The 25417-nt window shown below is 44.2% G+C and overlaps 1 non-coding gene and 1 pseudogene across 1 annotated transcript; both read left to right on the forward strand.

Annotated features, from left to right (window-relative positions):
- Positions 1–5331: 5331 nt before the first annotated feature.
- Trnaa-agc (transfer RNA alanine (anticodon AGC)) lies at positions 5332–5403 on the forward strand. The gene has a single exon. It is a non-coding gene; the product is annotated as a tRNA-Ala (tRNA).
- Positions 5404–11905: 6502 nt separating this feature from the next.
- On the forward strand, positions 11906–12481 carry LOC114108523 (PRELI domain containing protein 3B-like; annotated as a pseudogene).
- Positions 12482–25417: the final 12936 nt, after the last annotated feature.

The following is a 25417-nucleotide window of genomic DNA, read 5'->3' on the forward strand; positions in this document are numbered from 1 at the left end:
AGTTTATACCTAGTGACCAGGCTACAGCTAATATATGTTTCCTCCTATGGACAGACTCTCATAACTAATAAGCAAGTGGGCCGGGAGTCAGGATGAGCTGTGTCTGATTCCAAAGTCGAAACACCTCCAACAGATCACAAGACTCTTGCAACATTCCTTATTCTCATCAGACTTGGAAAGTGACAATTATTCAAAAGAGCAGGCTTTGTGATATATGTATATAAAATGCAGTCCTGCATATTACATAGTGCCACACAAACAGAACATTCTCATAGATCTCTGCTATCTTGGGGTTCCCATTCCAGGCTCCATGGAATCATGTTTCAGTTTACCTCAAAGGCAAACACCAGCTAGAATTTAATTCAACACCCTTTACAAATGAAAATATAGGTTGATATGGAACATATGATATGTTTAATCAGGGTTTTTAAATTATAGAATAGTCTGATCTAGAGGGATGTAAAGGACCACTAAGTTCTATGTTTTCAAAGCAAAGAGGGACTGCAGCACATTTCTTTTGTTGATGGCATAGTGCAAAAGGAGACCAAGGACGACATATAATTATTGGCAGTACACGAAAGATCAGAGAATTGGAATCTGGAGGTCAGACCAGGAAGATTTGAAATATTGTATTGGGGCACGTGAAGGACATGAGTGCCCATGATGAATAGGTTATAAACTTCTGAAAGATGATTGATATGGTGTCAGAGATGGTTTAGCAGTATCTACACAACAACTTCAAGGTGTTTTGCCAGCTGTGGAAGCACAGCACCTACTTATATCAAGAGCCCCCATGAAGCCATTATCCACCTGAGACCTCTAAAACATTCCAATTGTAGAGATGAGAGAACACAGGCTTCTAGGTATCAAATGGCTTCTCAGCAAGCAGCTTGTGTCAGAACTGAGACAAAAATGAAATTCTTTCTAAGCTTCTCAGTCTGGTTTGCTACTGATATATAGAGAAATATTATTGCTTCTCCATTTTAAACAGCGAGCCTAGTGAGGATGTCCTAAGAGGTCCCTCTGACTTGAGAGACTATGGTTTATCCTGTTTTCATGTTAAGGGAAGTCTTTAGTATCAGAGCTATGTCAACCCAGGTTCCTCATTGGGAAAATCGCAAGAGAGCACAACACAGGCCTCCAAATCTGGATTGACTCAGGGAAGAAAAAAATCTAAATGGTTGATAAATCATTTAGTTGAGTTACCAACTTGAGGTACCTCAAGTCAAGTTACCAACTTGAGGTAACTCAAATTTACAGTTGGGAAATTGGAAAAAAAAAATATAACAGTGTGATTTATTTGCCACAGGGAAAAGAGACTAACCAAGAAAAATAATTGTTTAAATGCCAACACCCAGGGAAGCCTGGCTGCAGAGAAGCAGCTACAACCAGAGATTTCCTGTGGCAATGTAACTTCAGCAGCTCTTCTGTGCTGTAATCTGGTTGTAGCTATTAAAATGTTACATGTGCATATACCTTCACTCAGTATTCCCTTTCCAGGAAGTCTGCCTTCGGCAGGAGACTAGTTTATGTTTTTAGCTGAATTGTGTCCCCTCCCCAAGTCTCATATAGTGTGGTTCCAAATACCTAGTGCCTCAGACTGTGAATCTATTTAAATATATAATTTTTAAAGACATGATTAATGTGAAAAACCAGCCTCTACCTCAGAGCAAAGCCTGTCCAAGGAAGGGGGCATGACCCTTGTCCTTGAAAAGACCCACAGAGCACTCCTAGGCACATACCCACCCTGCTGAGTTGTTTATCTACAAATAACAGGAGAGATCTGCAGCACCAGGTGTCCCTGACTCAGTCAGGCTAGGTGAGGGCCCATAGCAACCCCCTAGCAACCACCAATCAGCATGAGACAGGGAAATACCTGGGATTCCAGTAGTTTATGGTGGTTGATAACATGTTGGGAAACCTGTAGTTCAGCACGTCCTCCCCTCGTGGCCTAAAACAATCAGTTAAAAGGAATCCCCCTCTTTTACTAACCAATCACCCTCACCCAACTTGTTCCCACCAGTGAATGTGCTAATCATGTTTTAGAGTTGTTTTATGATTTTCCCGCTGTGTGTGATGATTTGTTAAGAGAGATGCTATGATGTAGGTGAAGTCCCTGCTTTCCCCAGAGAGTGTATAAAACTGCTGCAAACCCTGGGCTCAGGGCCTCAGCGTCATCAGTTGCTGTGTGTGCGGAGGACCAAGCTAGCTCGCAATAAACACCTCTTTGCTGCTTACATCGATCTTGGGTCTCTGGTGGTCTTTTGGGGGTCCCGAATTCGAGCATAACAATGTTAATCCAGTTAATTGGTGTAAAGTCTAATCCAATTAAATTTTTCTCCTTATAAAAAGCAACACTAAGGACACAGAGAAGCACAGAAAAATGTCATGCAAACATAGAGACAGAAGATAGCAATAGACATGTCACAGAGCGGAGCTCAAAGGAAATCATTCCAGCAAGCACCTTGATATGGACACTATGGAATTAGCTCAAATAAATTTCTGTTTCACCTCATCTGTTGCATTGCCATGACAGACTAATGGTACTGATACAATCCACTAGGACATGTATACTCTGTCCCTGCAGCGTGGCTGAATGAAGCTACAATTGAATCACATCACATTCCACCAGCAATGGAAAGGCTAAACTGCTGCAAGAAATTACATTTTTTACTGGAGTATTATGAAGGCATCTGAGAACATATTCCTTATCTGATGGTGCTATAGAGTGCCGTAGTCTGGCTGGGCACAAATAACCGAGCCGCCACAAAGCCTTGGTTCAAACAGCAACTCTTTATTCCCCAACTCTCACCAGCACTCTACACACACTTCCCAGGAACACACTCCCTCCACCGGGCTCCACGCGCCAATTCTCCCGGAACCCCGCGAGAACTCAATGGGAACTCCAAAGTAGCTGGGCGCCTGAGGCAGCAGGATCTGCCCTAATCCCAGCAGGATCTGAGCCACCCTATTCCCCCACCCCAGGATCCGCCCTAATCCTGGAGCCGCCCTAATCCCAGAGCAGGGTCACCTTTTAACCATTCCCTCTAGCAAAATGCCAGGCGTCATTCCACTAAACTGTGGCTCTCAACAATAGAAAATTGTTTTGTGGTTTAGTAAAATTATGAAAAACATGTAGACTCCTTTTACCTCATTTGTTTGTGAAATCCTCTCTCTTCTTTGTGTCAATACCTCCCTGGTAAAGTAGTTAGTTTTTAAGCCTTGTAAAGGAAATAGAAGTATGGTGATGACTGGTACATGGGCTACCTGGGGCAGGTACCTAAAACAAAAACAGTAGCATCAGAAAAGAAATATTTAGTGCACAGTAAACATTGAAAATGATGTGGAAATAGTTTCTCTGTTATTTCCACAAGTATGTAATCTGGAGAGTTACACCTATTAGGTTGCCAGGGGAAGTAATACAGTTTAGATTTCTTTGGAAATTGGAATGGAGGTCATTCAAGTGGTAAATTCCTGGTACAGGGTTTAGGGGAGTCTCTATACTTGAGTATTTGTCCTGGACCTATCTTGGCTATCTCCAATTCCTGGCTGTGGAGATCCTTCTCCAGAAATCTAATCGAACCTTAGACCAGAGATATTATCGGTTGTGTAGTGCACTGTTCTTTCCCTAGGAGACAAAATGAATAAGTAGCTCCATGATGATCTGCATAGAAGTCTGCAAAGAGATTGTTTTACATGTAGGAAAATAATTAACTCTGGTCATCCTGGCTGCCTCCACAGAGAGCACTCCCATTGAAATTTTTTATACCTAGATTAGCTATATATGAATATAGGCCTCCATACATTGGTGACACTGGGTTATAGTGTTACTTGATTTCCATTACAATGCTAGAGGAGAAGCCAGAAGTAAAGTATTCACTTGTGAATATTCACTTTGGATTGTAAACTCACTGAGATCAGGGTCAGTGCTCAATGCCTAAGCAACATTGGCACATTCAGTCCCATAGGAATGTCAATTTCCTAAATATTTAGGGGAAAAACAATCAAGATGATTTGGATTCTGCAAAATTCAGTGTCATTCATCTTGAATGTCACCTCCCATGAGGCAGGAAAGGCTAGGTTCACCTGGATGAGCTTCCAGGCCTGAGTTCCAATGACAGCTGGGTAGGACATGCAGGGCAGAGTTGGGTGTCCCAGGCAGCTCTGAGGCTCTGAGTGGGACAGGAACTGTAATTGGGTTATATCTTTCGATGTTTCTACATTGCCCCACATGCTCATTAATACCACCACAGTTGTATAGGCTTCAGGCATTTTGCTCAAGAAATACAGCATCAAATAACACAATAGTAATCTCATCATACATGCAATTTACTATTTTTTACATTTAGCATTACCTGAGTCACTCAAGCCATCCCTATTTTTGAACCATTGTTCATAAGTCTGCAAATGAAGTTGTAGAATGGCTGTACCATGGTTGATTCAGCCATCTTGTTCCTTTTTCAATATTTGGGTTCCTCCTAGTTTTTAGCTATCATAAAAATCTATAAAATATGAAGAGCTTACCCAAAATAGTAAAACCAAAGAGTGAGGGTGGAGGAAGTATTTTTGGTTGAGGGAGGATTTCTGTTCTCTCCCACCATCCCACAAGACCAGCCTTCCTTGGAATTCTGTTTCTTTGGTACAACTTCTGCCCTTAAATTGTTCGCACCCCTGTCCCCTTCGACTCCTTCTGTCTCTCGTGCCTACTCAGCTCTCCTCCTGTCTAGTTGTGCTGAATCTGGGCAGGCGGGAAGCAGTACCCCCTCATGCCATCCTCCACCTGCAGTGGGAGAGGAGCCAGAGGTGGCCAGACTGAAGCTCAGTCGAGGAAAAGGGCTGAGCAGCAGGGAGCAGAGTGGCCACCTGTGAGAGAAGGACCCACACCACAGCCTAACTCCTCTAAGTCATGATGACTCCATCTTTCTTCTAAGAAAAATGAAATTTAATCTATATGCTGGTTTGAGCTTCTCCATCCACAGAATGGGAAGTCTTGGAGTCTTCAGGATGAGAGTGGTTGGGGTAGCGCTCTTTAGATCATTTTAGGTGACCCAAGCCTCTGATTTCTTTTTCTATATGATCATTAGAGTCTATCAAGTCATGTGGTTCATCTCCCAGGTGAGAAAATGTCTTTGTGACTACATGGGCATACCACAGAGACTAGGTTATTCTAGAGTGAGGGGTTTGCACTCTCTTTCCTTGAAACCATGTGTTTAATGTAATTTGAGTTGGACATTTTGTCATTTTAATAAGTGTTAAACTTATGCCAGCAGTCTGGGGACATTGATCCAATACAGATCTGTCTCAGATGATTGTGCAAGATTGGGAGTGCATGGGGGTGTAGCTCAGTGGTAGAGTGCGTGCTTAGCATGCACGAGGTCCTGGGTTCAATCCCCAGCACCTCCACTCTTGGTGTTTGGGGGCTGGGGATGTGGCTCAAGCGGTAGCGCGCTCGCCTGGCATGCGTGCGGCCCCGGGTTCAATCCTCAGCACCACCACATACAAACAAAGATGTTGTGTCCGCCAAAAATTAAAAAAATATATATATTAAAAAAAATTAAAAAAAAAAAAAAGATTGGGAGACAGGGGCCATCAGGACTTGGCTTCCTTCTCTGTACTGGCTCTCTCCCATGCTCTCAAAAGCTCTTATTGCCTTTGGAGTTGGTGGGTCCTCTATCTTCCCATGGAGATTGGTCTCTGGCAGACATTTTAGCAGCAGCTGGACAGAAGGACAGTGGGCAAAGATATGACTGTGCTCAGCCTAGTACTGCCTGGCTTCCTGGGGGCACTGTGCAAACCCTTCCCAGAACACTTAACAAGTAATAATGACAAAAGAGGTAATTTGGGAGTTACATGACTAAATTTTCATGCAAAAAGTGCCAGAAGGTGCCAAAGCTCCTGAATATCATAGGTTGGCAAGGGTATGTGGTCAGAACTAAGAATGCAGTGACCAGAACCAGGAGTCTGGTGATGAGGCCACATGTGGGGTAGAACACCCTGGCCTCCTCAGTGAGACAAGCTGGGACTTCCCTCATCTTGCTCTGAGAGTGCAGGGAGACTGCAGGCATGCCTGAAGATGGCTTGTGGCAGAGGAGCACAGAGGTCACTTATGTTCTGGTGTGACCTGCTAGCTCTAATTTTCCAAAATGAGCCTGAAGACTCTGCAACAGGTGCACGGTGATTTTGAATGGTGCGCAAATGGGACCACTTTATAGAATTATTCTCTTAACTTCATGTACTCACAACTCACATCTCTCTGTCCCCTATCATTTAACAGGAAGCAGTCTTGCTTTAGTCACACTATGGTTGAGAATGGGTTTCTAAGAGTGGGTTCCAGACCAACATGGTTTTCACCAGGAAACTTGATAGCAATGCATATTCTCAGGCCACACACAGACCTACAGTTATCAGATGAAGGGATTCTAATTTTCATGACCCCTCCAGGTGCACACTTGGGGATTACCTCCTGTTTTGGTCTTTCCTCCAAGAACAGGATCTTTTTCACCACTTTGAAAAAATCCTTTTTGTGATGGCCTAACACCCCAGCCAGACTGTCTTCCAGAGTTGGTCAGTTCCAGCCAAGATAGACAGACCCTGAGACTCAAGGGCCTTCACATAGTTCCCATGTGCCCAGGAGTCCAGAGAATCCTGTGGCAGTATCCCCTTTAAACCACACCCAAGCCCAATAGTCAAAACCCTGTAAACATTTTGACCTTTACTTCTCTTCCAGAGGTGGAAGCAGTACCTAATCTGTTGTTTAGGGCCTGAAATCCATGTCACTCTTTGTCCATGATTGGGAGGACCACGTTTTACTTATATGGAAGATCCTGGGTCATGGTGTGGAGGTCCCCGCAGCTGCCCCTCGAGACCACTACAGGGAGAGAGTGCACTTTTCTTCTGGTAACAAGGAGCACTTCACAGCCAGCTACTGGCTCCCCTGAGTCCCATCAGAGTCCCTAAAGTGTCAGTGTGCTGAGGGCAATTTTACTGCAGTGTCCAGGAGGTGATATGCAGCTAGTGGCATTGAGCAGAGGCAGCAATGGCCATGGTACTGTAGCAGGAAAATCCATTAGAATTTTACTGGTTCTAGTCCCTGTGCAAGGCAGGCTGACCATTTCCCACAGTGCTGAGTCCTGAGACTGGCAGAGGGTCACAGGCCCTGATAATACCAGTCAGGAGGAGGAGGTCATAAAATCAAAACAAGCTATTTCCTTCTCATGGGAAGTCTAATCTGATTGTAAGGACACCCAGAAAAGAAAATAACCTGCTTTTTTAATGCTTTAAAGTGTTCATTGGAAAGGTATTGAGAAGGTGGGAAGAAAACTAGCATTTAAATCTTGGATCCAAGTCTAGCTCTACTTCAGATTATTGTGGGCTTTTGTCTGCTCCTGTGCCTCTTCTGTGACCTATGTTTGTAGCCATGGCAGAAGAGAGTGTGTACAACGGAAATAGTACTTGCACAATTCCCACATTCCAGGTGCAGCAGCCTTCCTCCCCTCCCACCTCCGACAGCCCTTTCTGTTTCTCAGCTCTCTAATGGGGAGGGCCCAACAGAAATCAGAGGACTGGGTGCACCCCCATGACCCAGGCCCAGGGGCTCAGGGTATGAATGCAATTGACCTGACCCTTTGAGAAGCTTGGCAAGTTTGGCCTGGTTGTAAGGGTACCTTGGGTGTGTTTCAATCTAGTAGGGTAAGACTCACAGAAAGAGATTGGACTCTCACAGACTTCTACAGTTCCCTCAAACAGTTGTAACACACCATATGGGAAGCACCAGGGTTGGTCAGGAGGCAGAGAGTGTGGAAGGTGAGGGAAAACATGGGAAAGAGACTTTCTTTAATTCATGCAGGAGGAAAAGATGAGATGGTATAAGCAGGTTTAGGATTAGTATGTTTCAATAATTTCAGTGGACTCTAGAGGACAAGGCCCATCTCTGGTTCTCTGGCATCTGGACCTGGTGTGATTAGGGCACTAGGATAGTGGTCCCAGAGGGTGGGAGCCCAAAAGGGAGGAAACTGGTGGTGTGAGAACTGGATCAGTTTGGGTAGGAGGTACATGCTGGAGAGAGGGCAGACTCTCTAGGAATTAGCTATCTTCAGGAAGGAATACCCTGGATGCACAGGTAAATGTCTGTCATCCAAGGGACTCAAAGGCTGAGGCAGGAGGATCACAAGTTTGAGGCCACCTGAGCCATTTAGTGAGACCCTGCCTCAAAATAAAATTTAAAAGGGGGCCAGGCATCTAGTTCTATTGTGGATGAGTTGTAGAATGCTCCTGGCTTTGAAACCACCCCCAATGTGCTGAGTACCCACCCCCAATGTGTGTGCGTGTGCGCGCTTGCGCGCGCATGCGCACGCGCACACACACACACACACACACACACACACACAAAACAGCCTAGGAGGGCAGACCCTTCAGGGTCAAAAAGCCCCAAAATCAAATAAACAGAGTACCAATGGTAAATGACATGGTTAAGAGTAAGCACTTTCCATCTCCTGAAAGAAAGTGAAACTCTGCAGGTGCTCCTAGCAAGCCTGCTCTCTGGTCTTTCCAGGCCAGGGCCTGTGTTTAAGGTCTTTCAGATCACATGCTTCACAGACACCAAACAGACTTCTGGGTGACTGCAGAGCAGAAGGACTCTTTGTTTTAATGGAGAAACTTCCAGTTTGAAATAAAGCTTGGCCAGCAGAGCAGAAAATGAAGATGCCTATCAAGAGTCTGTCCTTTGATCTTCAATTTGTCACCAAGAGATGCCTGTCTGGAGAGAGCTCAGCATGCTTGGGACAAGGACAGCTTCTCAGAGAGCAGAGGGCAGTGACTGGCTTAGCAAGGTACTGTTTCTCACTGGAGCTTATATTTTCTCTGATGGCAACTTGTAAGTGGAAGTGGAGCACTGCACGGACCACTCTGGAATGTTTGCGATCAACAGTCAACAGGTTTTCCTTGCAGCTGGGATGAGATCTTCCCAGGTCACCAGCTCCAGCAGGGAGCAGAGAATTCCAGTGACCCTGCTTGTTAATTTTTATGTTCGTGTGTGTGTGTGTGTGTGTGTGTGTGTGTGTGTACATGCAGGTGAAGTGCTCAATGACTCATTCATTGTACATGCTTGGGATAGAGAAGGAGGAAAGACGACTTTCTCAACTAGAGGAAGGTCACTGCTGAGGAGGAATCGTGCCGAGTATTAAAGGAGGGACATCTGGCTTGACATCAACAACTAAACTTGGACTGGAAAACTTTAGAAGTATGGTCAAACTGTTTGACAGAGAGACTGTAGCACAAGAATCAGGCTCAAATTAGTAATTCCCCTGCCCCAGGCTTTAAGTTTCTCCTGAGAATATGCGGTGTGTCTCCCTCTCCCTCCCCCCCTTTTTTCCTTCCTCACCTACCATGATAAAATCACTGTGCTTGAAGCACTGGGGATAAAACAATGAACTGGAGAAGGCCTGGTGTCTTTCTGTGTAGCATTTATGATCTAGACCAGGGTTTCTGAGCCTCAGCATGTTAACATGAGAGACCCGATCCTTCCCTTGTTGAGGGGCTTCCCTGTTCATGATGATGTGTTTGGTAGCATCCTTGGTTCCTGTCTAATAGGTACCCTAGCATGGTACCCTACAATTTTTAACAACCCAAAATGCCCATAGACAGGCCCAATGTTCCCTGGGTGTGACCCCTGCCCTGATTGACAATTGCTGACCACTGAGGCAGACAGCTAAGTTCATGCCTGCAGTGAAGTTTGCACAGATGTCTCTGGGTCTATGTGGAGTCTGCTCAGGAATCTGCTCACAGAGTCTGGGTGAGTGGGACTTGCTTTGGTGTCAGTACATGCCTGTTTTGAGACAGTAATTGATTAGAGGTTAACAAATAAAACCCTGGTGAAGAGAGGTTAACATGGTGGGTTGTCATGAAGACATTTCAATTACAGCAAAAATCAGTAAAGTTCAGTGAAGATATCTGCAGGTAAATTAATTTTATTTATTATTATTAAATAGTAATAATAATAATTATTATTAATAATAAAAATTATTCCCTCTCAGACTTTCTTTCACCTTGAAATAACTGCAGGGTGGGAGAACGATCCTGTCTAGTGGCAGACCTGCATCCTAAGTTTTTCTTTTCACATAAAACTCCAAGTCCTTCTGTGTCTCTGTGTCCTCTTAAATAGGAGGCAAACAGTGTAAATGTCTTTCTTTGCGCCTGATATAGGGGTGATCCTCAGAGTTAACAAATGTTTGACCCTATATGACACTTGTTGAAGGCTTATGTATCTGTTTCCAATGACATCTCACAGAAGGTACCATTTGGTTCTGGATTCCAATACAAAAGTTGCTGTCAATACCCCTGCTGTTCCTCTTCCTGTTGAGCTAAGGTTCTTTCTCTCTGTTCTTTCTGTTCCACTCTACAGTGTTGATAGGTAAGTTAATAAAACTTACCTATCAGCTATGAGGTGTCTCCCAAAACCTCATATGTGAGACAATGCAAGAAAGTTTAGAGGTGAAATGATTGGGATTTGAGAAACTTAACCTAATCAATGGATTAACCCACTAGAAAGAAATAATTGGTTGTGTTTATGAACAGTTCTTTCCTATTCTCTTATAATGTAGGGAGCATTCATAAAAGTAGGATAGAGAGTTCTACCAGCAATCTCCCTGTGCATGAGTATGGACATTGCATTATTTGTTATCCGACTGAGGTTTGTGACCCCCTTTCCTTCATAGCAATTCTCAAGGAAGTAACTGCTTCTCTGGTGTTCTCTTGCTGCTTTCTGCAGATAAATTTTATAGCACTATTTATACTTTCTGTAGGTGTCCTTCTCAGTTTGCTTATATATTCTGGAAGGCTGTGGTTTCCTAAAGAGGACAGAATAAGTCATTCCTCTTTGTGAGTTCATTGCTAAGTGAAATATATAAAGGCTGATTGTTGAATTAAATACTTCCCAAAAATAAGATTAAAAATGTTAGATTGAGGCTATAGTGTTTAACAGTGAAATATTGTGTTTCAGATGTTATCAGATTCAGATGTACCAAAAGTGTAAAATTTTTGTGAATTCCATGTAAATAAGGAGATAAATAATGACAGAAATAGCAAGACCAGATTTAAAACTAGTCAACATGAAAAAAACTTTGATAGCTGCCATTACTTTATTTTTCCATAAATGCTTTTATTTTAGTCACACAAGAAAAGCTATTTCAGGATCTACTAATTTAAAGCAAGCAACTGTATACAGATAACAAAAGCATCAACTTGCTACAGCTCAGCACAGCATCCAATGGAAATAGGCATGAGACAATGCATATTTATGCAGCATTAAAACAGATGAACAAGATATTGCAGGGCAGGGGGAGGAATGGAGGAAATAAATGGAAATAAAACATCAGAGTTTCCCAGTGCTTCAAATGTAGTGCATTACAGCAAGAATGGTAAGAATGGAAATAACTGATCTATATACATGCCTAATACAAAGTTTGCTGGTAGGTCTTCTTTCAGTGGTAAATCATTTTGAGTATATTCTGGAGTTACCATGTAATGACAACTTATGGGACTCAGTCTTAAAACTCTGTAGGTAGAAACAGTAAATAATTTTATTTTATAATGAAATTATGCTTTCATAATAAGTTATGTTACAAGTTTCATTAAAAGCATATATAGTAGTGATCAATATTAAAAATTTTTGTATTCAGGAACTTAAAACTATAGATAATAAAGCACTAAATATGTAAATGAAGACTTAACATATTAGAAAAACATTAACTAGAAAAATATACACATTTAGGGGATGCACTTTGGGATATCCTTTCTTGGGGCTGATCACTCCTGCATGCTCTGTGTTCCACTGAGTGCTGGTAGGTCAGGACAGTATGCCTGTGTGCCTCATTGTCCCCTGACATAGCCAGCTTGGGCTGCTGGCACCATGAAGCTCTGGACCTTGGAGTGCATCTTCAACCTGCGAGAAACTATTACAACTACAATGCAGAAATGCCCAAACCCTGTGAACCTGAATGTGGTTGGAATTAATGTGTTGGACAGCCATAGAGATCCCTCTGGAAAGCTGCACACCACAGACTTCTCAGCACAAAGTGGAGACAACCTTCCACCCTGAAGTCTTTTATTGGTGCAGCAAAAATCAAAACATATCTCCAAGAACATTCTGTAGTTGATCCTCTAGAGAAAACAATGGAACTTAAATCTACTAATATTTCCTTTACAAATATGGTTTCAGTGGATGACAGACTTATATACAAACCATATCCTCAAGACCCGGAAAAGACTTTGGCCTCAGGAAGCCATCATCTCTGTGCAGGGAGTCAGCCTTAGCAGTTACCTGGAAGGGTTAATGGCAAGCATGGTATCTTCCAATGCTAGAAAAATCTGAGAAGCAATGGAATGGGTAATACATAAACTAACTGCTGAGATCAAATTGTTGATAGCCTCAGCAAGTGGAAGCATAAGGACACCGATGGCAATGGCAGCATTTGTAGAGAAATAATAAAGTCAGTAAATGATATCAGGTCCCTGGTCTCTTCAATCAGACATGTATTTACTTGTTATTTAAAAACTACAACTATATTTTAGGTAGAATTAAAAAAAAAATAACCCGGAGTAAGGCTATGCGAGTTTTGATCAAAACAAAAAGATACAGTGCTTCTAAAATCCAAGCAATCATCTAAGGGTATTGTGGTTTGAACTGACTGATTTTTTATGATTCTGATATTTATGTAAAAATTTAACAATTTTTTAAGAGTACTTGGGAGGAATTGGTATTGACATTGAGTCTCCTCAAACCACAATTTTTTTTAAAGAGAGAGAGAGAGAGAATTTTTAATATTTATTTTTTAGTTTTTGGCGGACACAACATCTTTGTTTGTATGTGGTGCTGAGGCTCGAACCCGAGCCGCACGCATGCCAGGAGAGCGCGCTACCGCTTGAGCCACATCCCCAGCCCCCTCAAACCACAATTTTAACACTTTTCCGACATTGCAACTCTACCTGATTTTGAACCAACCTCAGAACCAAGCATGAAGAGCCTCCCCTTATATACATACACTCACCTTGCTAATTCAGACTAGAACAGCATACATGAAGAGTCTCACTCTAAAAAGAGAAATTGTGCAGTTTTAAAAGACATTAAATTCTATAAAATAACTTGATGTGCTAACAACCAGTGTTTTGATTTGGTACTTAAAGATAATTTTGGAGTGAAAACCATCACTAAATCTAATATATGACTCCCAACATATATAATAGTTTATTGTATTAGAGAGTACTTTATTGATTTGCCAAAGTTTTGTAACTTAATAAAATAATTACTTTCCTTGGATTTGAACTTTATAATTTAGCAAGCTATACTGTGGTTAACTAAAAAAAATAGTCATTACCTGAGTTTTGCAACACTCTTAAAAAGAATACTCTCTTAAACAGAACAGTTATTCACATCTTTTAGTATTTCACATTTACCTAACTTATAAATTGCCATATGTCAAAACTATGGTTTTGTAATTGCTAAGGCATGATATGTCAGATTATTTGAATATAATTACTTTTGGTGGTAATTGTCACCCCAAAACATCTTTTTTCCATGATGTGAACCATAATGTTTTTAATTATATGGTTCAATTTTGAGGATATGGGGGCATTTGGGGATAAAAAAAATGAATAATAGAAGGGGTGGGGTGGACCAAACTAACCACTGAGTAAATTGTACTGCAAGTTTTATTTACCCGATATTCTTATTTATTATGCCAGAGTGGCCACAAAGTGAAAAACAATCCAATAAATGTAATTTGTTTAAGAATATATAAACATTTAAGTATTGAAATAGTATTTTTTAATATTCATTTTTTAGTTTTAGGTGGACACAATATCTTTATTTTTATTTTTATGTGGTGTTGAGGATCAAACCCAGTGCCCTGCGCATGCCAGGCAAGTGCACTACTGCTTGAGCCACGTTCCCAGCCCTTGAAACAGTATTTTTGAACAATACAAATAATCTCAGTACTGATATGTGGAAAGGGATATGACTAAGCAATATATAGTGCAGAAGAGACATTTCTGACACAGCTGATAGTTCTTAAAGATATTGATCAATATCACTATATAGCACAAATGTGATTCAATTAATGTGGCACTACAAAATTTCTTTACTGAATGTTTTAACTTTAAATATTTTACACTGGTACAGATTGATGTTACTTTCTTGTATTATTTCCAAATACCCTTTTATGTGATACATTAGAACATTCTAACTCATAGTCTGCAAGACAATCACACTATAGTTTGGTTTTTGCTTTTTATTTCCCTTCAGCAATTTAAGATTGAACACACTAAATATATGGCACTGCTTATTTTGACAGAGTACTTCAGCCAAAGTCTCTGTGGTGAAAAGTAATAATTGCTATATTTTCTCTTATAAAAGAATCACAGATTCTTCATTAATTGTAACATGGATATGAAGATAGTTCTACACATGTAGACATTCACATCATACCTTGTCAGAAGAATTTAAATCAGTTGTAAACAGTTATATGAAGATCTTATATAGAATGAAATAATACAGGAAAGAGGAATGCAAACAACAAAAAATACATTTCTGTTGCTCAAACCATCAGGTTTATGTAATGTTTTTATAGCATTCCTAGAAAATGAATACAAGCCTGCAATTTCCATTAATGAACGAAGAATAACAACTTACACTGGCAGTAAGCTCCCTGATCAGAAAGTTGCCTCTGCTTATGAACCAAGTGTGCACGTGGAGGGCTTGGCCTCCTCACCTGGAAGCTACGCAGGCATAGGACATTGCTCAGTCTGCAGAGCCTGGCACTTGGACATAGCCCCACCAGGGGCATCCAAGATGATCTCATCTTAAGATCCTTAAATTCATTGTCTCTACAAAGACCCTTTTCCAAATTAAGCCATATTCAAATGCTTCTGGTACAAAACACGCACACACACACACACACACACACACACACATGGCCATACCCAACCCACTACATTATCCAGGACCCAAGGTCATCTTTCATTCTCTTCTACCAGTGGGAAATAAAAAGGCTCCTCCTGTCCCCTGAGTGGCCACAGAAGTGACTGGAAGAAGAGCTGATGCAGCAGCAGAGGGCACTTTGGTCATCTGTGCCCTCAAGCAGCCTACATGTGTCCTGTTCCCATTTTATGCCCATCTGCCAGCGGACCACTTGTGATTTACAAAAGGCTGCTCATGGGTTCATCCCCCTTGTGAACCAGAATGTTCCACAAACCTGCAGCCTATCATGGACATTTCTGGCTGCATTTCTGTAGTCAGAGGTAACCTCTCTACCATGGCCTAGTAGACTGCCCAAGCGGCTTCTAAAATGATGTCTCTTCTTTGTACCAACAGCTTGTGCCTAAACCCTAAGGGCCTATGCTGTTGGAGATGATATGAACCACACATACAGCATGTTTTCCTACCATAGACACCTCCAGCCCAGAGTCTGTCAAGTTGGGATGGGTGGACTGCAGCCTGGACTTGCTGCAGAGCTGTGTCTACTCAGGGCTGCCCATAAAGCTGGACTTCCACATTCTTGGTGTGTAAGCATCTTTCTCAAGAATGCCATGCTCTACCTCCAGGCTGCTGGGTAGAACCTGGCTTGAGTTAGGACACCATATATTTGACTTCTGCAGGGAGCAGGCTGGAGAGTCACATGTGGACAAAAGGCAGCCTCTGCCTTGGAGTGATGGTCATCTTTGCCATCCCTCCAGGAGCACAGCATGGTGTGATTGGACTGGCCTGGTGAGGAGTGGTGGTCAGAGAGAGGTGCAGGGCCCATGCATGATCTTCCCTCACTTGCCAGTTTTGCCCTTACCCCACTGACTAAGGATCAAGTGTGGGCATTGCACCACAAATATGTCCTCTCAACCATACATCTAGTCACCAAAGAAGCCACTACCAGCCATTGACAGGCCTGAAGGACTGTCTATGACAGACTCCACATGACCCACTCCACTGGAAGTGTGGGAGCGAGCCACATGAGGCCCGAGCGTCACTTCAGTCCATTTTCTGTTCTCAGACACCTTGGTCTCTTGTGCAGCTACTCCAGGAAGTGATCAAAAGCCCTCGGCAGAAAGTCTGGGAGTCACTATCATGCACTTTGCCACCCTCGCAAGGGGCTTATTCAGGCAGAGCTGGCCTCTCCAAAGTCCATGGGCTCCAAGTTTAAAAACAGGTTTGGAGACTGGTAGGGGATGGGAGCAAGTGTCCTTGGCCTCTGAAAACACTTTTTTAATTTGTCCAAATATCTCATTCTGGGAGTGCTGAATCTGGTCAGTCTACCTGTCTGTTTTTGCTGGGGATAACAATAAATGGGATGATCTTGCTTCTTGCAATGTAGTGCTGCCGTCTGGACTCTGACTTCAGGGCCCTGCCGATCCCTTTGCTATCAGTCAGCCCACTCTGCAGCAGCATCTCCTGTGTCTGCCCAGCCTAATGGGAGGAGCCATCCCCAAACTTCTCAGAGAGGTCAGTGCCTCTGTGTTCTTTATCAGTTTGCTACATGGACTGTACTAGGCTGAGCCCTCCTGAGAGCAGGCAGCATGTGGCAGCGTGTCCACTCCAGCATGCTGCTTTCTTAGTGCCTTCTGTCTGGCAGCTTTGCTTTGTGTAGCCTATTACTTGTCCAGGCCTCCAGAAGCTGTTCTCACCATGTGGTTCTGTCTCCAAGGTCCTTGAAAGGGTGTTAAATACTGAATCACAGAAGTGTTTTTCCTTATTAAAAAACAAAAATAAACAACAATCAAAAAAAAAAATAAATAAATAAAGCAAGCAAAAACTCTTAAGTTCTGTGCCCTTAGCCTAGCATCTTAGGATCCACTCCTTTAAGCACTCTTTAGCTCCTTCTGGACACACAGCTGGGTCCTGAAGACACATCCTCCTCCAGTGGACTCAGCATTCTGCAGGCCAGTTGGTGTTGAGACTTACTTTAACTACCAACCTGGTTTCAGAAAGGGATGAGGGTAGGTCTCAAAGATGGGTTCATGAGGGTCTTTTTTTTTTTTTTTTAATTTTTTATTGTGGGTTGTTCAAAACATTACAAATTTCTTGACATATCATATTCCACACTTTGATTCAAGTGGGTTATGAACTCCCACCTTCACCCCATCATGAGGGTCTTTAAGTAAGGGAAAGTGCTGACTTTGGACAGGAGATGATCCAGGAAAGCTTGGAGAGTCAAGATCTCTGAGTGCATTGACCAGATGTCCCCATCCTGAGACTCAAGGTCCCACCTCTTTCTGTTCAAGAAGTTGAACTCATTAAGCATCAACCGAGGCTGGGAATTCCACTCTCTGTGACCCTCTGCTGCTCTGCTGGTGAAGTCCTGGGCCTTACTCTCAGTGTTGCTGTTGAGAGGGAGGCCTCGTCTTTCAGAGCTCTCCTTAGGTTACCTGTGGCCCTCCTCACCTGGTGCTCCTTCGGCAGCACAGTGGATACCTGTCCAGGCCACAGCCTTGCCTTTCCAGTTTCTCTCCTCCTCTCTCACGCCAGCATCACAGCTTCTCTCAGGCAGTCCTGTCTGATCAGAAACCTACCTCTCTGCTGCCCTTTGCAGATTGCCAGGACCCCAGGGGAAGGGAGCCTCTCCTTGGGTCCACACCTCTACCACACCATCTCCAGACCCTGTCCTCTGCCATCCACCACTGTGTGAGCTTTCAGTCCAGAGGGCCAGGCCCCTGTGACAAGGATTTGTCCCTGTTTTCCAGTGGTAAATCCCTCATTTTCCTTAGTGGTTTAGGTAATCCTTTGTAAATCAAGAACACTGTTGGCCATTATGTTTGCTACAAAATTTCTCCTGGATCAATGGTTTTGCTTTTGACTTGTTTTGAGTCATTTCTTTTTTACAATTTTTTTTATTTATTATAATTGACTTTATTTTTAAAATATTTATTTTAATTGAAGGTGGACACAATAACCTTTATTTTATTTTTATGTGGTGCCAAGGATTGAATCCAGTGCCTCACGTATGTTAGGTAAACACTCTTACCACTGAGCCACAACCCCAGCCCCATTTTTTTTTATTTCTTTAAGTCAAATTTTAAAATTTTTTCATTCATAAAGGACTTGTTCATTCCAATACTATCAACACATCCATCAACACTTTCTTAAATCTTCAAGCCATCTGTCACTCCACTTTTATTTTTCATAGAAATAAAAACTTCCTAAAACATTTTGAATTTCATCACATCAGAAAGAAAGAAAAGAACCAGTCTCCATTATGATTCTCCTTCCGCATTTTTTTGTTTGTTTTTGGTACAAGGGATTGAACCCAGGGTGCTTACATGCTGAGCCACACCCTCAGTCCTTTTTATTTATTTATTTTTTAAATTTTGAGATACAGAGTAGTGCTAAGTTGCTTAGGGCCTCACTACATTGCCCAGGTTGGCCTTGAATTTAAGATCCTCCTGTCTCAGCTTCTCAAGTCGTTGGAATTACGGGTGTGCGCCAGTTTATAATATTTTCTAATTAAATAATAAATACATATTTTAGGGTAGAATGTTTGTGAAGTATGAAAAAGTATAAGGAAAACAACAACAACAAAATCAACAGTAAATCCACTGGTCAGATTAGAGATAATAGCTGAGAGCATTTTGGTTTATTTTAGGCGCAACTACATTATAGATGGACTTGATTCCTTATTTGTTAATCTAATATTGAACCACCAGATTTTATATCTATGTCATTATATAGTCTTCAAAATCTTAATCCTAAAGAGCTATATAATATTTGTTATGAACATAGTATAGTGGTAACCATTCCAATAACTTGGTAATTGATCAATGAGAAAAAAAATTAATGAAGCAAAAATGTGTTAAAGATGTTTTCAAATAATTCCTCTGGTGAGTGACACTAAGTTACACATCTGCCAGTGATCTTGGAGAGCACCTGCCTCAAGCTGAACTCTTTCTTTTTTTTTATCTCTGCCATTTCGGAAGATGACAAATGGTCTACTGTTTGGGGCTTTCTTGACCCATGTGACTGTGGGCCACGCGACTGCCCTGAGCACAACCCACACAGGAGAAGGTGCCAGGGTAAAGGGAACCCTGACATCCTCAAGTCCTGGACTCTCCTAATCCTGAGAAAACTCTAATCCCATACAGAATCCAAAGCAGGAAATCATTCTTCCTTCCTGAGTCGCTAAAGCCCCAAGTGGGAAGAAAGAACTGTCATTCTTATTCTGACCCAATAAAGCCATTTGTTTTCTGGTCCTAGCTGTCTCCCAGATAGGAAGCCTACATTTAGACCTAGACAAACAGGAGACTCACAGAGTTATCGGGGTCAAATAGTGGAGGAGCCTGGGCTGGGGTTGTGGCTCAGTGGTAGAGCTCTTGCTAACACACATGAGGCACTGGATTCGATCCTCAGCACCACATAAAAATAAAATAAAGATATTGTGTCCACCTATAACATATATATGTATGATATATATTTATATATCATACATATATATGTAAAAGAGCAGAGGAACAGAAAGGAGATACTCATTGGGTCTCACCCTGACCACCACCTGCCCGGCGACTCTGAAGTATCCCCGAGGATGGAGTGCAGGTCAGGAAGGGCAGGTGTACCAGGATGGAACAGAGAAAGGTCACTGGACCAAGACTGTCTGCAGGTCTTTGCAGTAAGTAGGCTCCCTGAGTGACCAGCAGCCTCAGGGTTACGTATCAAAGGCTTCATACCATCCTGTTTCACAGCTGAGAAACCAAAGTACAGAGAAATGTTAAGAGGTGGACATGTTTCACTAGTGCAGTCAGGATTTAGATGCAGACGTCTGATTCCAGAGCTCACATCCAGTCCACAGAATTCCAGTCCCATCTTGACAAAGCCTTCAGCTTCTGAAGACTTGCTCACTCTGCTCTAATGTGGGCAAGGCAGAGGTAACCTGCAGCTCTCACAGTGGGCACCCTCCAGGGTCCTGGAACCTGCAGTAGTTTCTAAGTTTCATCACAGTGACACTTCTGTGTCTGTGGGTCTTAGCATGGGGGTCTGTGGCCAACGATTAATTTAGTCCTACGATTGTGTATTTATATCAATAGAAACCAGTGTGGTCTATAAATAGAAGATAATAAAATCTTACTGTGAAAGCTCATGAGCTTAATGTATTTGTTTCTATCAATGGTCAACCACTGAGTTCAAACAACTCAAGGCCGATCCAACAGCTGGCATCAGACTTTGCAAAGCTTGCACAGGGGAAGCAAGCCTGTGAGGACCCAGCTGATCTGCAGGCCCCTCCCCTCCCATCTCTCGTCAGTTCCCTTTCCCTGTTCCCAGTGAGGAAATCTCAGGCACCTGGCATCAACATTTTACAGTTCAGGGTGAATTCTAAGTATGGTGCTGCTGAGTATTTAAGTTGTCTATTCTTAGCTACAGGGGGTGCGAAGGAGGGCAGAGGGAAGGAAGAAGAAGTGGACTGTCTTTCATGCTAACGATGGTGGGAGAGAGAGGACAGGCATTAGCTTTTCTTTTTCCTCTTCTCCCAGTAGAAAGCTTGCAGAGCTGTGGGGGGGGGATTGAGAGAATGTGGAGAAATGGGAAACCCTGGCCTTCTGCTTGTGAGACCTGGAATTTAGCTCTTACTGTGCAGTTCTCCAGCTTCAAACAATGGGCAAAAGGCCCTTCCTTTGGGCCTTTAGCTCTTCAGCAGCAAACCTCAATGTCAGTGAGACATTTAAGGCTCTTTCTCCTGATTCTCTGTGATTCTGTACTCAGGCATCCCAGGGATCATGGCATGGGGGTCAACAGCAGTTTGTCCACAACTGATAAATACATGGTTTATACAACAGGAAGAGCATTTTCAACCCAGGATTCATGTCACTGTCCTCCCTCAAGACTCCTTCTCATCAGCACACCTTTCCACACACAGGGACTCTCCTCTGGTCCTCGTGATGGTTGAATTGGTAGAGCACACTACCTGGAATCTCCAGGGTCCCAGGGAAAGCATGGGGACTTCAGCTCCTGTGATCCTCAGCAATAATGTGCAGGCAAAACACTAGACTGCATTATCTAGAACCCTCAGGGACCACAGCTCCCAGAATGCTCTGTGGTGAGTGAACAAACCATTGAACTGCATTACCCACAATCCTAAGGGGGAATTTTAGTTTCAGAATTTTCAGCAGTGAGTTGGAAAAACACAGGACTAAATTACCCACAAATCTCTGTGCCAGTAGCTCTCAGGATCCTCTGTTGTGAGGACTGTTGGACTGAGAGCTTAACTACAGTATCCAGAATCCTTGGTGGGGTGTGTTGCCCGTTAGTATGCAGCCTGCAACTCCCAGAGGCCTCCCAAGTGAGAGCTGTGCATTATGCAGGTCAGACTACACTACCTATAATTCCTGGGGACACACTGGTTAGTGTGCTGCCTGCAAATCCAGGAGGCTTCCACAGTGAGGTCTTCAGTACCAAGGCAAGCATGTGGCCTTCAGTTCTCATGGCCCTTGCAGTAGGGGCATGCAGGCAAAACACTGGATTACCTTATCCAGAGTCCTCAGGGGGAATTGCAGTTCCCAGGATCTGCAATAGTGAGGGCTGCAGGGTAGGGAGCTGAACTACACCACCTAGAATTCTTGGAGGTGCCCTGTGTCCACGTGGCCTGGAACTCTCAGAGGCTTCCGCAGTGAGGGCTATGGAGGCAGAGGGCAAGACTATACTACCCAGAATCCCTGGGGGCCTGCAGCTCCCAGACACCTTCCTTTTGAGTACTGCCAGGGCAAACTTTGTCTTGCACTACACAGACTCCTCAGGGGTGTCTAGGCAGGCTTGTGCTACACAGATCCCAGAGCTTTGATGGTGAAGTCCACTTAGGTAGGATGGACTGTACTACCCAGAATAATCAATGGCCCACAGCTCTCAGAGACCTCTGTGGTCAGGGCTTACTGAGTAGAAGTGACTACAGTACTCAGAATTTCTGGATGCTCCGAGCTCTAAGTAGTCACTATACAGTTGAACATAGCACCAGGGTATAATACCCATGATCCTTGGGGGCTTGCAGCTCCCAGAATCCACTGTAGTGATGCTGCATGGGCAGAACACCAGAATACACTGTCTAGAATCCCTAGGGATACCTGAGTGACTGTGTAGCCTGCAATTTCTAGAGACCCATGCAGTAGGGGCTGGATTGTACAAGACTGGATTATGCTACCCAGAATCCTGAGTGGGGGTATGAGGATGAATGTGCTACTTGAAGCCCCCATAGACTTCTGGAGTGAGGGCTTGAATGGGCAGAATACCAGGCTACACTCTTCAGAATCACTAGGGGTGCCTGAGTAGCCTGCAGCTCACAGAAACCTCTGCAGCTGGGCTGCATTGTAAAATACAAGACTGCACTACCCAGAATCCTGGGAGTATGAGGGTGAAATGCTACTTGCCCCCCCTAGGCTTCTGGCGTGAGGCTGCATGGGTAGAACACCAGAGTCCACTTGCCAGGGTTCTCCAGGGTTCCTGGGCCAGCCAGCACATGGCACACAGCTTCCATGGTCCTTTTTTTTTAAAAAAAAAAAAAAAAAACAAGCACTCTACTGACTAAGCTATATTCTCAGCCCTGATCTGTAATCTTTTTTAAAAAATATTTTATTTACATTTTAGTTTTCGGCAGACACAACATCTTTCTTTGTATGTGGTGCTGAGGATCGAACCTGGGCCGCACCCATGCCAGGTGAGCGCGCTACCGCTTGAGCCACATCCCCAGCCCCTTCCATGGTCCTTAAGGGCAAAGACTGTGTGAGCAGAGCACCAGACTACACTGTCCAGAAACCCTGAGAACCCTGAATCTGTGTAGCCTGCAGCTCCCAGAGGCATCCATGGTGAGAGCTGGACAGGCAGGACAAACTGAATGACCTAGAAGCTCTCAGAGGCTACTGGGAATTTGTTCTGAGCTCAGGTTCTTCTACCCTCCTACAGTGGTTACCCTGGACTGGGAATTAACAGATTTTCTTAAAACCCCTGAATCTAAAATGGAGCAGTCCCTGGCTAAGTCACTCTGTCTCAAAGACTACACATCCCAGAAGCCTCTGAGGGGTCTGTTTCTGGCCTCTGCCCTTGGGCTGAGGGTCTAGACTCCCTGTAGCTGCCTCCCTCTGTGCCTCTGCCTGCCTGTCTCAGGCTTTGCAGCATTTGGCCTGGTGGAGTGCAGGGAAGGGGGTCTCCCGGACTCCATTTCTCCTCTTCTGAGATTCCACTCCTCATGGTGCCACAGCCAGACCTAGTTAGAGCAGTGGGAACATATTTTATTCATTAACTGCTGAGGGTGGAAGAAGGTGCTGACATTCACCAGGGAGCCAGGTGAGGCCCCGCCTCTGAGCCGGGAGGAGCTCCTGTGCAGCGCATGGCCAAAGGGGCATGGTCAATAAGGGGCAGGGCCTTGCCACCATCTTTAATGCCGCCTCCTTGAGAGTGAGGAGCTCGCTTCCTCCTCAGGACCAACCCGGGAGAGCCTCATTCCTGGGAGTGTTGGGTCACTCCACAGGGAGTGGCAGAGCTCCCTTCTCAGAGCAGATTGAGAGAGACACCCAGGTTGGGGACTCTCGTGGGTCATGCCTCCAGGGACTCACAGAGCTCCGTTCTCCTCAGAGCAGCCTCAGCGGACTCTTGGCTTAGGGACTTTTGTGAGTTTTGTCTCTAGGGATGCCCGGGGTTCCCTTCTCCTCAGCAGCCTGAGAGAGACACCTGTTGTGGGGACCCTTTGGGGCCACGTCTCTAGGTGTGCCTGGGGCTCCCTTCTCCTCAGAGTGGCCTGAGGGAGACACCTGGTGTGGGCACCCTCGTGGGTTCTGTCTCTAGGGATGCCTGGGGTTCCGTTCTCCTCAGAGCAGCCTGAAGGAAATGCCTGGTGTGGGGATTCTCAGTGTTCACATTCTAGGGACACTGGGGGGCTCCTCATCCTTACAGCAGCCTGAGGGAGATGCCAGGCCTGGGGAGCCTCATGGGTCATGTCTCTAATTAGGCCCCGGATTCCCTTCTCCTCAGAACGACCTGGGGAAGACGCCAGGGTTGCTGTGCGTGGCCAAAGGGTGCGTGGTAAACCAGGGGTGGAGCCTCGCCACCATCTTTAATGCCGTCTCCTTGAGAGTGAGGAGCTGGCTTCCCCCTCAGGACCAACCCAGGATAGCCCCATTCCTGGGAGTGTTGGGTCACTCCACAGGGAGGGGCAGAGCTCCCTTCTCAGAGCAGATTAAGAGAGACACCCAGATTGGCACTCTCGTGGGTCATGCCTCCAGGGTCCCGCAGAGCTCCCTTCTCCTCAGAGCAGCCTCAGTGGACTCTTGGCTTAGGGACTTTTGTGAGTCGTGTCTCTAGGGATGCCCAGTGCTCCCTTCTCTTCACACTGGTCTGAGGGAGATGCCAGGTGTGGGGAGCCTCGTGGGTCACAATTCTAAGTAGGCCTGGGGTTTACTTCTCCTCAGAGTGGCCTGAGGGAGATGGCTAGTGTGTGGACCCTCGTGGGTTATGTCTCTAGGGATGCCTGGGTTTCCCTTCTCCTTAGAGTAGCCTGGGGGAGATGCCTGGCTTGGGGACCCTCATGGGTCATATTTCTAGAGAAGCCTGGGGTTTTCTGCTCAGAGCAGCCTGAGGAGATGCCTAGCATGGGGACCCTCATGGGTCATATCTCTAGGGACACCTTTTCCTCAGAGAAGCCTCAGAGAGATGGCTCAGATGCTTCTGGAAGCTCTGGCAGCTGGTGGGGGATCGTGGCATGAGGAGCAAACCCTCTCCTGGGCCTGAGAGCTGAGGGCAGCCTTGGCTATCAGCCCCACTCTCTCCTTCACAGTTTCATCTTGGCTCCCTGTGCAGCAGTGACCCTCCCTTAGGCTGTGACCCTCATCATCTTAACATAGTGACCCAGGGTGGTTTCCAGGGAACCTGGCATGGAGGGCAGAATGTACAGCCTAAGGGAAGGGGGTCCCAGTCCACTTCCTTGTTTACCTTAGTGTTTAAATGGTTGTTTTTTCTTGCAGTGTTAAAATAGAAAAATTTGAAAAGTACATATGTTAACAGCCCACTCTATTATTTTTAAAATTTTTTAAAATTTTTATTTTTGGGTGGTTATATGTGACCACTGAGCCATATCTCCAGCCCTATTTTGTATTTTAGAGATCTTACTGAGTTACTTCGTGCCTTGCTTTTGCTGAGGCTGGTTTTGAAGTCAAGATCCTTCTGCCTCAGCCTTCTGAGCCGCTTAAGTTTAAATATATTACTTCTAACAAAGCCAGAATTTATTAAAAATACATCCCATGTTTTTTGTAGAACCGAACTCATGAACCACATTTTTCTTTTTCTTTAATCTCTGCTTAGTTTATTTTTAATTTTTTTTTTTAGTTGTAGAAGGGCACAATACATTTATTTTATTTATTTATTTTTATGTGGTGCTGAGGATCAAACCCAGTGCCTCATACATGCTAGGCAAGC

The sequence above is a fragment of the Marmota flaviventris genome, chromosome 10, assembly GCF_047511675.1.
Source record: "Marmota flaviventris isolate mMarFla1 chromosome 10, mMarFla1.hap1, whole genome shotgun sequence".
Taxonomy (NCBI): domain Eukaryota; kingdom Metazoa; phylum Chordata; class Mammalia; order Rodentia; family Sciuridae; genus Marmota; species Marmota flaviventris.